At 55.4% G+C, this 9,784-nt stretch overlaps 1 long non-coding RNA gene across 1 annotated transcript in view; it reads left to right on the top strand.

The window, feature by feature from the left end:
• Positions 1 to 6,951: 6,951 nt before the first annotated feature.
• The window catches only part of LOC136365007 (uncharacterized), a 44,885-nt gene continuing 42,052 nt past the window's right edge, over positions 6,952 to 9,784 (top strand). The window contains exons 1-2 of the long non-coding RNA XR_010744247.1: positions 6,952 to 8,706; positions 8,843 to 9,159. This is a non-coding gene — a long non-coding RNA (uncharacterized lncRNA). The remainder of the gene's footprint in view (positions 8,707 to 8,842; positions 9,160 to 9,784) is intronic.

The raw sequence follows: 9,784 nt of genomic DNA, 5'->3' as shown, positions 1-9,784 counted from the left end.
GCCAGCTGCTCAGCAGCACCCACCAGCCACAGCTGCTGTGCAGGGGAACCGCCCAGCTCTGAGAGACAGCTGCCTCTCTTGCCAGTGGTCTTTAGGGACAGGCATCTCCAGGTCAGCTTTTCCAGCGGGGAGCGCAGCAGCTCACATTTTGTTAGGTTGCTTGAAGTGAGTACAATGGCTGGGAAGAGAGGCAGGCTGCTGACACCAATCTCTCTAATATGCTAAAGCTGGATCACGTTCTGCTCAGAGGGTCTGATGGTATCAGCCTCCAGAGAATCAGTGTCTGACACTCCCAGTCTGTTGTTCATATTGGTTTGGTCTCAGCTGAGCTATTTCTAACAACGAAGAACATATCTGAGCGAGTTACAATTTGCTGTAATCATATTTTTCCAGTTTTTCTCTGTGATAATTACTCCCATAAATATCATTGCTTCACCTCAGCTCAACAGAGTGCTCTCTGTTTCTGTGCTCAGTCTTAACCTTCTGTACTTGGATTGCTGGGGAAGAACAATGATAGCATTTGTTGTTACCAGAACCACTCCAGCTATGAGGCTGTTGAGGCTTCCAGGGCTAGTTCTGTTTCTTTACAGTATCAGCTGTTTAAAAATTGGCTTCTGAATTGAACACTGGTGAAGAAAATGCATTAAATTGCACCTATGTTTAAATTTATATAATAATAATAATAATAATAATAATAATAATAATAATAATAATAATAATGTTTTACTTGGTTTTCAACCAGGTAGAGATACTTGAAAACCAGAAGCCAGGATGCAGATTTTCAGTTAAATGTCTCTGGCTTTACTGCTGGTCCCTGGGCTTAGTTTAATGACAGAGAATGTTTTTAATGTAATCAAAGGGATTAGAAGAAGACCTCAAGAATTCCAGTTCCTAGCACGGTTTCTAACAGCTTTTCTGATAGACCCTTAAAGTAGACTTTATAAGAGTATTGTCTATTTTTAGCTGCTGGTTAAGAGTCACAGGCACATTTCAACTTCAGAGTGCCAGGCACCAGCAGTACCCAGTAAGGAGGTGCTTGGTCTGAGACCTTAGAGTGCAAGTACATGGGAAAGGGAAAGAGGCAAGAATAGGAAGATGACTGTCCCCATTTTCAAAGTGGTGAATGTGGCAAAATACTAAAGGACTAGTCAAAATCACCTCTGTTGCCTATGGCAGACCTGGCATTCAAAGCCAGGTCTCCAAATTTCTACTGCATCCTCTTAACTACAAGGCCATTCTTCCCCTCCAGAAAATGATATATAGGTATATAAATGTGCATTGATGTAATGCCAAGTTATAAACCACAAGCCTTTCAGAACTCATGTCCCTGATAGATTACAAAAGAACTTGAAGTCAGGAGAATTGTGGTTTGTCTGACCTTATGCTAATCATTCTCCCTACTTGTGTCTTGGTCAAACTGAAAATGGATAGAATAATGAACCCTTTTGAAAACCGTAATTTCTGGGTGTTGGTCATGACCCAGTTTTTATAAGTTGCTAGGATATGGGTATAATCAGGGAAATGAAGATTCTATCTTATGAGACAAGACCGAAAAGCTTGATTTAAACAAAAGAAATGATGAGATGGAATATTAGTACACTGTGAGGGGAGTAAATATCAGAACTAATTAGGTTCAAGGACAAAATTGGCATCTGAACAAATGGATATAAACGGGCCCCTAATAAACACAGCCTGGAAATCTTAAGCCAAGTTATGAGATTCTGGAGCAGTTTTCCGAGGGGAGTAGTAGAGCCAGAGAAAGTAAGAGGGCTTTTAAATGGATCTCAATCAGTTTGTGAACTGGGTATCATGCCTGAGAAAACCAAGAGAACCAGCCTGTCAGTCCAGCCTGTCAGTCCAGTGTCCTCAGGTAAAGGCCAGGACATCACCAAGATCGAACATCAGATGATGTTCTGAAAAATCATTATGACTGGCTTCTTCTATCTCAAATTCCATCGTGTGTATATTTTTTAGGCTCCTCAGTTCAGAGTCTCTTCAATTCCCTGATTATCTCACCAGCCTCACACTTGAGGTGTTATTTAACATTTCCAGGTAATCCTTCCCTGCTCTCAAAAGCCAACGCAGGAGCAAACGTGGAACAGGCCAAAGTAACATTGAACGAGAAACTGCTCGTGTTGGCTGCTGAGGATGGGAGAGCAGGGTGGTGGCAGGGGCAAGTGGCAGGGCACCACACACAGCGTTCTAGAACGGCTGAAGCCACTGTGCAAAGGCTGGACCCTACCCCCACGGCGCAGCCCTCTGGAGGGGACAGCTGCCGAGAGCCTGCTGGCAGTGTCTTCAGTGCCCTCAATTCCGAGGGCAGGCGACCGCTCCTGCTGCTGGAACAGCAGAGTGCAGATGTTGGCGCAGCTCCGCATCCCCGGCTCCCTCCCACGGAAAGGGGCGACAGCCTCGGCTCGCCTCCTTTCTCTGCCCTTCCTGTGCCACACTCTCGTCCCCTGCCCTCACCCCGGGTGGGAAGAACACTTCTCACCCTCCGCGCTGCTGCTCCCGGGGCCGGGAGGGATCGGGAGGAGCGGGCGCTCCTCGGGCAGGGTTGGGCGCTCCTTGGGTAGGGCGGGGCGGGGCCGGGCGGGGCCGGGAGGGGCGGGCGCTCCTCGGGCAGGGCTGGGCGCTCCTCGGGCAGAGCTGGGCGCTCCTCGGGTAGGGCGGGGCGGGCGCTCCTCGGGCGGGCCCGGGCTGCGGCCCCGTGCGCTGCCAGCAGGGGTCTCCGCCGCTCGCCCCGCTCCCCCCGCGCCGCGCAGGCGGGCTGCGCCCGGGGGCGGCCCGGCAGACCCCGGCCCCGCTCCGCTCCGCAGGCACCGGCAGCCCCCGGCAGCGCCCGCCCCCACGCCTGCCCGCAGGCCCCGCCGCGGCGGAGCTGCCGCGGCTCCGCGGGTGCGGGACGGGCCGGCCGGGGGCAAAACGCCCCCGCTCAGCTTCCGCCCGGCGCGGCTCGGGGCCGGGGAAGCGGGACCGGCGGAGCGGCAGCCCCCGGCCGGGATGGGCGGCGGCTGCCGGGAGACAAAAGGCCGGCGCGTGTCCGCCTCTGCGGCAGCGCGGGGTGCGCGGCCGCTCCCCCTCCCCGGGCCGCCTGCGGCAGGGACCGGGTCCTCCGCCTGACCGCAGCCCAGCCACCCTCCCCGCCTCGCTGCGGCTCCGCGAAAACACCGGCATATGTGAGCGGTGACAGGCGGCCGTGCGCGGCGCAGGCAGCCTGCGGGAGCAGACGGCTGCGGTGCTGGCCTCCCAGTACAGTGTTAACCCCGGGCAGGAAGCGGAGAGAGGGTATTAGAGCGGGTCCTTACAAATCCGTGTGTAGGTGTGATGGGGAAAGGAAAGGGAGCGGCCAGCTTTTATTAGGCACTGAATCTCCTGAATTCTAAGTAGCAAAACCCTAACTAGATCGCCGTAACAGTGGGATCGTTGGGTTTTCTTTGGCACAGCATTTTGCTCCGTTACCGTGTCAGTGGTGCCGATGCGTGCGGAGGCAGGGCAGAGCGTGACTGCCGAGCTGGCACCAGGCGGTGCCCAAAGTTCCCGCTGTCCCGGCAGGAGCAGGAAGCATCCCTTTGGGTTGGGGGGCCGAGGGGCTGGGGCGGAGGGAGGGGCTGCTGCCGCGCTGCCTCCTCGCAGCCGCCGCAGCAGCCCGCTTGGCTTTCCGTGAGGTCTCCCTGGGATAGGGAGTGAGGGAAGCAAACTCTCAAGTTGTGCCCGAAGAAAAGTTGCCCGGCTGGAGTAGTCGGGGGGATCCTGAGTGTCGCCACCTGCTCCATCCTGTTTGGTGCTGAGTTCTTCCTGCTTTTTCTGCAAACCCAGGGGAAGGGCAGGGTTTGCCTAGGAAGCTTGCCGTAGTCTTATGGAGACAAGGAGAGAAAGAAAACAACACGTCTTCAGAGTGGCACGTCGCCTTGTTTAGTCTTCTCGTCTCGTGGCCAGGGTTGGAATGGAGGCTGGGGACGGCCTGAGCAGTGCTGGTGCCGGATCGCCCCGCTCGTAGCCCCTCCTAAAGAAAACACGTCTGAGCCCTCGTGGTGAAGAACCAAACCCAACGAAAGTTGGATCTTTTTGGAAGAGGGGCCCGGAGGCGCCGAGCCCGTCCGCAGAGCGCTCGACAGCGGCGGAGCGCTCGCCGCGGCTGGGACTTGACCTGCAGAGGGCAATAGTTGGACGCAAATGCCAACAAAGGCAGCGGGGCTCGCTGGCTCGGCGCCGCGGCCGGGACCCGAGAATGCTGTGTAGGTAGGCAGCAGTGCTTAATTAATGTATATTGAAACAAAAGATCGGGAAAAGTGTTTGATTTCTTTCTAGGCTACGTTTTCAAGGCTAATCTAATTCATAAATGCTAGATTTATTTTAAAGATATTAACACAAACTTCCAGGAGAATCATGGGGTTGACTCCAGAATTCCCCTAAAACGATAATTGTTTACCGGAACGTTTACATTCGGCTGCTTGGATTCGTATTACTGGCGTTATTATTCTTTGCGACTCAGACAGAAGAGGTGGAAACGAAGGGGAACTTTCCTAATTGTTGTAGCGATTGTCAGGGCGACCGCGCAGACTTTGTAGGAGCAGGCGGCCGGCGCCCTGCGCGGCGGAGCGGGGCCATTGTCTGAGGGCCGGGCCGCCGCTCAGCACCGGGCGGGCGGACAGCTCCGGCCCGGCCCTGCCCGCAGCCTCCGCCTCCGCCCGGGCTCGGGGCGGGCGGGGAACTCGCCTTCGCTTGCCCTAGCAGTCCTTCTCCCCGCTGGCAATGGATTCAGCAGGGAGTGGAAAAGAGCATCCCGACGGGCGCACTTTGTCTCCCCGTCGGTGTGTGTAGACGCGGCTGCCGTAGGCGTCTGTGGCTTGTGTACATACATGGCTTTAATAATTACACATAAGGCTCTATAACCTCATAATTCAAGAAAGGCTAGAAAACGCGACCAAATTGGAGTGTTGGCAGCAGGGTGATTGCAGGTCTGGATGAATACTCCTTCTCTTCCCAACTCGCCGCCCCTTTCCTCCCCCCCCCCCCCCCCCCCCCCCCATATTTATCTGAGATTATGTCAAATTTCAGTGATCGGAAATGTCTTGCCCAAGCGCCATTCCCGCTGGAAAAAGTCAAAAGGGTTCCTGGCATTAAAACGACCTTGCGTCATTCCTGATAAAATTAGCAGAGCTACTTGTTTAGAGCTTTGCTAAGGATGCACTTTGGTCACAGTAAGAAGTAAGAAATGTGGGGTTTAAGCCCCCCTTTTGAGCAGGATCCGTCTGCTTTCACTGGCTGCAAAGCCTGAGACCAGCACTTGAAAGCGCCTTAGACCCACAGTCCATTTTTCACTTGTCTTTAAGTGCAAGCGATGGGAATTGCTAACCTCGGCTAAGAAAATTTCATTTTCCCCATCCTGCTAAACGGTTCTGGTCGACATATGTTTGTTATCAGAGAGAGGTGCTATGAACACAGAGCCATTTTCTTAGCAGCTCTTTGACTCTGTGTTACCATAGTCCCACACGGCATTGGTCCTTTCCCGTTGGGAAGTCATGAATAAGAGACTATGAAGCTTGCACGTCAGATCTTCCTCAATTAATCCACCATTAGCATGTTCGGGATCCTCTACTGGATGGTTAACAGCAGCTTTGGTAACTGTATGCTGTCCATACCCAATTATGCTCTGCTAAAAATGAACTCTGCAGAACAACCTTCCTGAGCTGTCAGTGTCTCCCGTTTTCCTATTTTAACGCTTGTGTGTAGTGGCAGGCGACAGATGGTGTAGATCAGATCGATTTGATTGCATTAGGCGATTTTTTTTTTCCTCCTCTCCCCCCCGACTCCTTTTCTGGAAGCCCACATTCATCTGAGAGGCGATCGCCGGGGACATGGGAAGCAAGAGCAGCCGCCGATGTGTGAAAGCAACGAGACATGGCCAGCCAGAGGCGCCGGGGTCCCTTCACGGGGTTTGTTAACATGGTAATCCGGCACCAGGAGAGAAAGCTGCTTTCTGCTGCCCAGACCCCATTCCCCATCACACATCAGATGACTCCCTGGCTTTACACACAGTTGGAGTTCTGCTCGAAACCTGGATTTAAAGGGTAAGCGCTTCAATAGAGGTGGATTTCTGGCGGTAACTCGGGTAGGTGGCAAAAGGGGAGATCTTCCAGCGATTTCAAAAAGAGGTTCCCTTTGAGCGGGCATGAATATTTTCTTCCTTTTTTTTTTTTTTTTTTTTTGGCTTGTGCCCCCACCCCTTTCATCAGCGACCCCCCTAATTCAGAGCAATTTCTCACACGGAAAGACATCGCGCCTCTCTATTGACGGATGGGATCAATATTCCCCCCTCTGAAATTTGCTTTTCGTGGAGAGCCCGAGCTCTGCTCAGAGCTCCGCTCCTGATAGCTTAATTGTTTAATTCCCTCCATCCGATCCCCTCCCTTCTGTATGTGTGTGTGTGCGGTGTGCGCGTCTCCCTCCGCGGGCACGGCGGAGGTGGCGGAGGTGCCCCCCGGGGCCCTTCCCCGGCCCCACCGGGCTGGCGCTCCGGCCCCCGGGCTCTCTCGGCGCGGAGCGGGGCGGCAGCGCCGATAAACATGGCTTTCCGGAGCCGGTGAACAAAGGTATTTAGTGCTGCGGCGCGCCGCCGCGGGCACCTCCCGCACGGCGCGGAGAAGGTGCGAGGCGCGGCGGGGGCTCGCTGCGCCGCTGCCCGGGGGCGTGCGGCCGGCCGGGAGCGCCGGGGCCGGGGCCGGGGCGGGCGGGGGCAGCGGCGCGGGGCTGGCAGGGCCCCGGGAGCGGCGCTCGGCGCTGTCCGCCGCCGCGGGTGCTGAGGGGCCCGCGGGCGGGGGGTGCGGCGGGCCGGGCCCGTGCGGGGCGGTGGCGGCGGGGCTGGGCACGGGAAGTTTCGGCAGGCGCTGTATTGGCGGGGAGTAGTGGGGGGTGGGGGGGCTGCTGCTCGAGGAGGGGAAGGGCAGTGTCAGATGGACACAGCGAGAACAGAGCTGGCGCCGCGCGGGGCTGCTCTTCCCCGAGAATCGCATCCTTTAATATTAAAAAAAAAAAAAAAAAAAAAAAGAAACACCACAACCCAAAACAAACACCAAAAAACCAACCCCACGCAAAGTTTGGATTTCTGCCTAATTCTCGATGCATTTGTGGAGCGCCTCCCAATTTAGGACAATATCGGTCTAGGGTGTGAGTATAGAGTGTTTTTGCCACGACTCGGTGGATTTCACTTTTTCAAACGGCTTTTGTTCAAGTTGAAGGAAACCCACTGCATCAGTTATTTGAGTTCCAACGCCAGCTAATGGGGTTACAGCCTTCAGTTTCACAGCGGGGAAAAATTACAGTGTTTGTTATTTACTTTCCAGCTGCCATTTAGAATACGACTTGAAAGCTTGCTGTGTTAGAGGATACAGGAAATTACACCTAAAATGAGATTAAAATAGAGGAGAGTGTGTTGGAAATATTTTTTAATTATTTAAGGTAATGTAGCTATCAAAGTATTTTTCTCTCTTTCTCCCTTTGTTTTTCTCATTTCTTTCAAATTCCAGCAAGAGTCTGTGATACAAAACAAATGCTGTCTTCTCGTATGTTTTCATAGGAAGCATAGTAGTAATACGTCAACGGAGGCAAGGGCTCATGTTAAGAAAGAAATCTGTAGAAAAAGCAAGCATCTTGTATTAATTTCAGTTGGAATCTAATCAACAAGCTGGTCAGTCACCGAGTGCAGTGGATAATGATGGCTCTGTGTGCTGCATAATTACTCATGGCTGAAGAAGTGCGGAGTACCCCTGCTCTGCGCGGGTTCGGACCGTGCGGTGCTAATTTCATTGCCCCCTCCCCACCGCTCACACGGAGGCTGCTCTTAGCATCAGGAGCCGGGGAGAAATAGCACGGAGAAGTTCCTTAGCGCTAGGCGAAGTGTGCTGTGCCATGACGTTGCAGAGATCCTTTCTATTTAGTTGGCGAACAATAAACGTTTATTATCACCGCGGCAGATCATCAGACAAAGCTTCCCCCTCCCGCCTCCCCCAGGCACGAGCGCTGCTGATAAGGGAACTGCTCCGGGTGACAGGCAGAGCTGCAGGCACCATTCGGAAATAACTTCTTTTATTATTGTTATTTTTTCCCCCCCGGTTCGGCTTTTGCAGACCTGGGCAGGGCGGCGGCAGGTGTCAGGGCGGAGGTGCGCTGCCGCTGCCCCCGCCCGCCGCCGCGGAGCCGCCTGCCCGCCTCGGCGCCTCGCCGCCGCCGGGCTCCGCCGTTCGGGCACACGCGGGGAGCGGAGTGCGCTCAATTCGTACTTTGAAGCCTTTTTCGCCTTAGATTTTTATGGCGCTAGGAGGCCTGACAGAGGAGCGCCTCTGCTGAGATCGGAGCCTTTGCTATTTTTTTCTTTGATTTTTTTTTTCCTCTCCATCGCCTTCCTTTCCTCCCTCCCTCCTCTTGGTAGCACATCGAGTCAGTGTGAGTCGGGACTTGTAAAATGCATTTCCAAAGCCCAGATGAAAAGTCTCTCAGGCGTGTCTGCTGCTTTATCGGAGCTTTCCCAAGCCCACCTATGCAAACAGATTTGTAATATTTGTGTGCTTAACCGTGCATCTCTTTTACAGGAATCTGTTGCTGCGTATGACATCTCTTGCAAGCTCCCAGAGAGAATTGATGGAGCATACAGCTAGGGAATAGGATACCAGAGAAGCACAGAGGAAGAATCCAAGCAATCACCAGGTAAACTCAGCCTTACTTTGATTTATTTCCTTTCACCTCGCCTGCAAGCTCTTGCCCACTCCAGTAAGGGAGCAGGAGAGCAGAAGGACTGTACGTGTGTGTATTAAATGCCTACTCCTCTCGCTCGCTTCCTCAGGATGGGAAGGTTCTGCGTCCACTGGATATGGGACAAGATCGCTCGGCAACCCTTGTGGATTCTCCTTCTTCTAGAGGCGAATTATAGTTATGGATTTATTGTCCCGGTGCAGCACTTCCACCACCACCAGCAGCAACAACAACAGCAGCTTTCTGACTCTCTTCGGTGACGGGTATTCTTGGGTGGATAATACGGATTACGTTGTTATTGCTTAAGAATACGCGTAGTCGAGGAGAGTACCGGCGGCGGGCAGGCAGGCAGGCAGCGCGACCGCCCCCAGCCCACCAGCTGGCTCCTCACCTCCTCTAGTTGCCAAGGTAGCACCTTTTCCATCTTTTCCTACGCTTTGCAATGTTTCGTTGTGTGTCTCTGCCCGGGCGGGGGGAGCTCGAACGCCCTGTCTCTTGCGGAGCGGGTGCCCGCTGTGTGTGTGTGCGTGGGAGCGAGCCCAGGGCTGGCCGGGCTCCTCGGCAGAGGGTGGCCAGGGGAGGCAGGGCGGCTGCGGGCTGCGCCCGGGCGGGCAGCGCTCCTTAGGCTGCGCCGGGGCCGGGGAAAGGCTCTCGCCCCGTCCGGGCAGCCCCGGTGCCCCGGCACTCGGTCGGCAGCCCCCAGCCCGCTCCGTCCGCGGCCCCTCGCTCCTCTCCGGCGTGGGGCGCGGATGGGGGAGCCGAGTCGGCCGGCCTCGCCTGCCGGGGTCCCTCCCACCGGGACACGGAGCGTCCGCAGGGCCGCGGCGGCCCCGGCTCCGTCCGCGGCCCCGGCAGAGCCCGGGCTGCGGCCCCGCCGCTGATCGCGGCCGAGCCGTGCGGGGCCGGGGGTGCCCGCGGGCGGGGAGGTGCCGAGCACCCCGTGCCAGCGAGGCGAGGGACACCCCGCACGGCCGCAGGGCGCCCGACGCCCGGGGAAGCCGCTTTTTCCCGGCTGCCGAGGGGTTCGGCCGGA

The sequence above is a fragment of the Sylvia atricapilla genome, chromosome 9 (genome assembly GCF_009819655.1).
Source record: "Sylvia atricapilla isolate bSylAtr1 chromosome 9, bSylAtr1.pri, whole genome shotgun sequence".
Taxonomy (NCBI): domain Eukaryota; kingdom Metazoa; phylum Chordata; class Aves; order Passeriformes; family Sylviidae; genus Sylvia; species Sylvia atricapilla.
The sequence above is the reverse complement of the archived record's forward strand: the minus strand, read 5'-3'. Positions and strand labels throughout refer to the sequence as shown.